This window comes from Rhinopithecus bieti, unplaced genomic scaffold (assembly GCF_001698545.2).
Source record: "Rhinopithecus bieti isolate Rb0 unplaced genomic scaffold, ASM169854v2 scaffold_50799, whole genome shotgun sequence".
Classification (NCBI taxonomy): domain Eukaryota; kingdom Metazoa; phylum Chordata; class Mammalia; order Primates; family Cercopithecidae; genus Rhinopithecus; species Rhinopithecus bieti.
The window spans coordinates 467,898-474,871 of NW_016819917.1; the positions used below are offsets into that span (position 1 = coordinate 467,898).

General features: G+C 43.5%; 1 pseudogene; it reads left to right on the forward strand.

Annotated features, from left to right (window-relative positions):
- The first annotated feature begins 300 nt into the window (after positions 1 to 300).
- On the forward strand, positions 301 to 6,974 carry LOC108520071 (putative protein ZNF321; annotated as a pseudogene).

Below are 6,974 nucleotides of genomic sequence, written 5' to 3' on the forward strand. Positions count from 1 at the left end.
AGGAAAAGTATAATAAATGCACTACGGGGAAAAAATACTCAAAACACCTTAATGTGGTTTGCCGAACCAGCCTTTGATTAAATAAATACTTATTTTTCTCTTTTTCTCATTTCTGGAGGTGAAAAACTCCGTCCTCATAATTGTTTTGTGGACTGTGTGGTTCATTTTAGGCGACGCGTGCCTTTCAGGGATGTGGCTATAGCATCTCATTGTGCGGAGTGGAAATGCCTCCCCTCTGCCGAGGGCTTTATACAGGGAAGTGATTTGAGAACTACGGGGGGGAAAAAAACCCCTTGGAGTCTGTGGGTGAGGCAAATGTCCCTTGCGCTGCGGAGTCTGCTCTTGTCCTGTCTTGGCTCTTCCTGGTTTGTATTTTCTTTTGTGGATTTGGCCCCTACTGTTTTTGTTTGTTTTGTTTTGGTTTTTTGTTTCTGTTTTTGTTTTTTGAGATGGAGTTTCACTCTGTTGACCAGGCTGGAGTGCAGTGGGTCTGATCTCGGCCCCCCATTAACTCTGCTTCAGGTTCAAGCGATTCTTCCTGCCTCAGCTCCCAAGTCCTGGGATTACAGGCATGCACCACCCGCGCCGCTAATTTTGGTATTTTAGTAGAGACGGGGTTTCTCCCATGTTGGTCAGTGCCGTCCTCTAACTTCCGACTCAGGTGGCGTCCACCCCTCTGGCTCCAAAGTGCTGGGCTTACAGGTGTGAGCCCTGTGCCCAGCTCATTTCTGGTTTATTGAGAGCTCACGAAGGCGTCTCTCCTGGCCTGTGACATATTGCATGTCCGTAACTCCTGATCATCTTCTCTAAGCGCAGTCGTGGTGTTGAAATTCTCCTAGTGGAGAGGTCTTGGGACTCCCAGCGCTCATGTTATATGAGGCTCTTGACTGAACTCGTTGTTCTTTCAGCTTTTCACACCGTATTGGTGGCCATTGTTCATTTTTTAATTTAACAAGACACCCTATGGTTCCCATTTTTTTGCTAGGATCACCTGTACGATATGGTTTCTTTTTTTTTTTTTTTTAGACGGAGTCTCGTTCTGTCCGCCCAGGCTGGAGTGGCAGTGGCGCGATCTCGGCTCCTGCAAGCTCCTGCCTCTCGGGTTCACGGCATTCTCCTGCCTCGCCTCCTGAGTAGCTGGGGCTCAACAGGCGCCCGCACCTTGGATGGCCGGCCGTACTTTTTGTATTTTTAGTAGAGACCGGGTTTCACCATGGTCTCGATCTCTGACCTTGTGATCCGCCGTCTCGGCTCCCAAATGCGGGATTCTACAGGCGTGAGCCACCGCGCCCGGCCCCATCTGAGTTTGTTTTTAAGGCTGAATAATATTCCATTGTATGTATATACCACATTTTGTTCATATATTTACCTGTCGATGGACATCTGGATTGGTTTCTTCTCTTTATTCTCATAAATAATACTGCCCAAGTGGGTGCGGTGGCACACACCTATAATCCCAGCACTTTGGAAGGCTGAGGTGGGTGAATCACCTGAGGTCAGGAGTTGGAGACCAGCCTGTCCAACGTGGGTGAAACCACATCTCTATTAAAGGTACAGTTCCTTTTTTTTTTTTTTTTTTTAAGACTGAGTATTGCTCTGTCACCCAGGCTGGAGTACAGTGGTGCAACCTCAGCACACTGCAAACTCTGCCTTCTGGGTTCAAGCAATCTCCTACCTCAGCCTTTTGAGTAGGTGGGATTACAGACATGCACCACCATGCCCGACTAATGTTTTGTATTTTTTTAGTAGAGACAGTGTTTCACCATGCTGGCCTGGCTGGTCTCGAACTCCTGACCTTGTGATCCACCCACCCATCCAGTGTGCTGGGATTACAGAAGTGAGCCACTGCACTCAGCCAGGCTCTGTTTTCACAAGCACATCACTACCTACTCATCCAGGGGATACTTGTTCTCCCCCATGGTCTCCTACATTGCTGCACTGTACTCTTCATAGCGTTTGTTTTTTTGTGTGTGTATGCATTTCTGGAATCTACACAGGGGATTTTGTTGAGTATATGCTTGAAAGTAGAAATCAGAGGCATTGCATTTAAGAGATGTAAAACTGCTTTCACCTCAGGTCACCCTACTGCTGCTTTCTTAGATCTCTTTCATTCTTGTCCCTTGCCCATATTGTAATTTGCATAGTTAACCTTGGATCAATATTTTACCATTGGCTAAATTAGTTCCACTTTCCTCCAAGCTGAAGATTTGGTCTATCTTAGTGGAATTCTATTCCCACAGACGTGCATGCACAAAGTTCACTCCTACATGCCCATTACCTCCTGCCCTCCACACTTACTCTTCCTTTCGTGTCCTTGCCTCACATGATACATTGATCTGGATGCAAATACTGTTTCTTTCCACCCTATTGATTTTGTAATGCCTGATTCCCCAATTTCCCTGTGAGCCCCTCCCCTCCAACACTACTCTCACGGAGTAAGTCAAGACCTTATTCATCCACTGGACGAAATTATATGAAGCTGCCTGAATCAGTGTGTGCAGGGCATCATGACTCAGCACATGGTCCATGAGGGATGACTTAGCACCACTGTCAGCAGCACAGCTCAGCCCTTGTGTCCCCCTTGATGTGCTTCTTCCTGTTCTCCTTGAATTTTCTGTGACTGGTCATTTTCTGTACTGCCTGGGCTGACTATTGTGCCTAAGAACGTGTGGTGGGATGCTTCAGGCCCAGGATCAAGTCTTGTCCCTCACTTACCATATGTGCAAACTGGGGTCATGTATATGAACACTATGGGCCTGCTGTCGTTATTTGAGAAATAATGTTAATTTGCTTCCAGGGTTGGTTTTTTTTTTTTTTTTGAGATGGAATTTTGCTCCTGTTGCCCAGGCTGAAGTGCAATGGCACAATCTTAGTTCACCGCAACCTCCACCTCCTGTGTTCAAGCAATTCTCCTGCCTCAGTCTCCCGAGTAGCTGGGATTACAGGCATGCTCCACTACGCCTTGCTAATTTTGTATTTTTAGTAGGGATGGGGTTTCACCATGTTCGCTAGGCTGGTCTCGAACTCCTGACCTCAAGTGGTATACCCTCCTCAGCCTCCCAAAGTGCTGGAATTACAGACATGAGTGCCCGGCCTTTTTTTTTTTTTTTTTTTTTTAAGTGAAATTTCCCTCTTGTTGCTCAGGCTGGAGTGCAATGGTGCAATCTTGGCTCACTGCAACCTCCACTTCCAGGGTTCAAGTGATTGTCCTGCTTCAGGCTCCCAAGTAGCTGGGATTATGCCTGGTGCAAGCCTGGCTAATCTTTGTATTTTTAGTAGAGATGGGGTTTCTCCATATTGGTAAGGCGGGTTTCCAACTCCCAACCTCAGGTGATTCGTCCACCTGCTTTTTAAAACAAGTGAATACGATTAGACTTCTTCATATATTATAAGTTTTATAGTAGAGACTCTAAACTTCCTTTGTTTAATAAGATTTGTCAGTCTTTGGTTATGTTGATGATTAGATGCCTCTTTTCCTGTCTCACTCATTTTACTGTTCTGTCAAAAATAGCTTACACTGGCCAGCCGCAGTTCGAGACCAGCCTGGCCAACATGGTGAAACCCCGTCTCTAGTAAAAATACAAAAATTAGCTGAGTGTGTTGGTATGAACCTTTAATCCCAGCTTCTTGTGAGACTGAGACAGGAGAATCACTTGAACCTGGGAGGTGGATGTTGCAGTGAACCATGATCGCACCACTGCACTCCAGCTCGGGTGACAGTTAGATTCCATTCCCCGCCCCCCCCCCCAAAAAAAATTAGCCAGGCATGGTGGCACGTGTCTGTATTCCCTGCTACTCAAGAGGCTGAGGCATGAGTACCTCTTTAGGTAGGAGAATCGTGCCACTACCTGGGTGATGAAGCATTACTGGTCTCAAAAATAGATTTAAAAAAATAGCTTAAACTGGAAATCTTAAGACATAGAAATATATTTCTCATGAATCTGGAGAGTGGGAAATCTAAGAGCAAGATGTCAGTTAGATTGGTTCCTGGTGAGAGCCTTCTTCATGGTTTAGCCCAGCCATCTTCCTGCTGTGTCCTGACATGGTGTAAAGAGGAACAGACAATCAGCTCTTTACTGTCTTTTTATAAAAGCATTAGTCCTGGCTGGGTGTGGTGGCTCATGCCTGTATTCCCAGCATTTGGGAGGCTGAGATGGCCAAATCACATGAGGTCGAGAGTTTGAGATCAGCCTGACCAACATGGAGATACACCGTCTTTACTAAAAATACAAAATTAGCCAGGAGCGGTGGTGCGTGCATGCCTTTAATCCCAGCTACTCAGATGGCTGAGGGGGGAGAATTGGTTGAACCTGGGAGGCAGAGGTTGTGGTGATCCTAGATCACGTTATTGCACTGCAGCCTGGGCAATAAGAGTGAAGCTCTTTTTCAAAAATAAATGAAAGAAAATATACAATTAAAAGCCCTAGTCCTATTCACAATTAGTCAACATCCATGACCAAATTCTCTCAAAGGCCCCATCTGCAGGAACATCCTATTGGAGAATAAGAAACCTGACAATGGCTTTTAGCTAAGACGAACATTCGGGCCAGGGAGCATACATCATATTTGTTGTTTTTATTGTGCAATTTGTTTTATACAATGTTTTCTCTGATCTCAGTTTATAAATTTTCCCGGTACACAGTCTATATATTTTATGCATAGTGAACTAGATAACCATGGGGAATGCATATATACAAAATTGCTGTGTTGCCTGGCTATTACATAACTAGAGTTGTGACATCATAATTGAACTTTTCTACACTATTGGTCAGTTATTTATCTATTTGTTTGTTTGTTTGTTTGTTTGTTTGTTTGAGACGGAGTCTTGCCCTGTCACCCAGGCTGGATGGAATGCAATGGCGAGATCTCGGCTCACTGCAACCTCCACCCCCTGAGTCCAAATGATTCTTTTGCCTTATCTTCCAGAGTAGCTGAGATTACAGGCACCCACCACCACATCCAGCTGTTTCTTTTTGTATTCTTAGTAGAGATGGGGTTTCCCCATGTTGGCCTGGCTGTTCTCAATCTCCTGACGTTGTGATCCACCTGCCTCAGCCACCCAAAGTGCTGGGATTACAGGTGTGATCCACCTTGCTCAGCCATTCGTCAATTCTTATTTCTTAAAATGCTGTGCATTTTCTTGACCTCATACATCAGAAGGTAGTGATCTTATCATGTATTTCTTTTCTTATGTTGTGTGCTGATCCTTAAATAGAAATTGTGGCTTTTTTCTTAAGAGGGAATTGTTTAGAATTCTGCAGGCTGTATAACTGTACTCATTTGCTTGCTGGTTTTATCATGGGTTACAACATTTTATTTTTATAATTTTACATATGGCTTTACAGTATGTGGTATGCAATATAACTGACACACTACACTCGTTAATGTCACAAAGTGTCACCGGGTGCAGTGGCTCACACCTGTAATCCCAGAACTTTGGGAGGCCGAGGTGGGTGGATTACTTGAGGTCAGGAGTTTGAGACCAGACTGGCCAAGATGGTGAAACCCATCTCTACTAAAAACACAAAAATTACACAGGCATAGTGGTGCATGCCTGTAATCCCAGGTAGTCAGGAGGCTGAGGCCGGAGAATCACTTCAACCCAGGAGGCAGAGGTTGCAGTGAGCTGAGATCATGCCGTGGCTCTCCAAGCTGGAGTGCAAGACTCCATCTCAAAAAAATAAAATACAAAAAATTTTCAAAAGTCACTAAGTGCCTGTTCTGTGTGGATATAAGTAATTTTATGACATTTATTCAGAAATACATTGTAACTTTTTTTCTTTTTTTTCCTTTTTTTGTTTGAGGCAGGGTCTCACTTTGTCTCCCTGGCTAGAGTGTAGTAGTGTGATCTTGGCTCACTGCAACCTCTGCCTCTCAGGTTCAAGAGATTCTTGTGCCTCACCCTCCCAAGTAGCTGTGACTACAGTCACGGGCCACCACACCTGGCTAATTTTGTAATCTTTTATTATCTTCTCTGTGCTATAATTGTTTGACAATACAGAATTTACATTGCTTTTGGTAATCCTTACATGAGGTTGTTGTCGATTATTTACCAATATTGTATATTGTGTGGGTTTTGTTTTTTAGCATTTGTACATGGTAAATATGCTGTAAATATGAAGAATATATATTTTCTCTTCATTGATGTGACAGTGATATGTTTTTTGCAAATTGTGATACACTTTAGGGTCACAGTGGAAAACCCTCCTTACTTTTGGCTTACTCATGTTTGTGCCCTGTCAGTGTTTTGTCATGATATAGGAAATAGGTTTTCATGGAATTAATTTGAAGGACATGTAAATGCCCTTTATTTATTAAAGAATCTTACTCCTTTTGTGTTCCTAAACTTTGAAGATCATGTTTGGGCAGTTCAAAATAAGTATTGTTTTGTGTCATATTTACACACTTCAGTATGATTTGCCATCTGGACTTAATTGGAAACCTATTGGTGTTTATATTTTGCAGATATCTCTTCCAAATGCATGATGAAGGAGGTGTCATCAACAGGGCAGTGCAATACAGAAGTGTTCCACACCGGGACAGTGCAAAGACATGAAAGTCATCACATTAGAGATTCTTGCTTCCGGGACATTGAGAAAGAAATTCAGGACATTGAGTTTCAGTGTCGAGAAGATGAAAGAAATGGCCATGAAGGACCCATGACAAAATTAAAATGTTCACTGGTAGTACAGACCGACGTGATCAAAAGATGCTGGAAACAAGCCTATTAAAGATCAACTTGGATCAAGCTTTCATTCACATCTGCCTGAACTGCACATATTTCAGATCAAAGGTAAAATGAGTAATCAACTTGAGAAGTCTACCAGTGATGTTCCCTCAGTTTCAACATCCCAAAGAATTTCTTGTAGACCCCAAATCCATATTTCTAATAACTGTGAGAATAATTCCCCAAATTCTTCATTACTCACAGAAGAACAGGAAGTACACATGACAGAAACATCTTTCCAATGTAA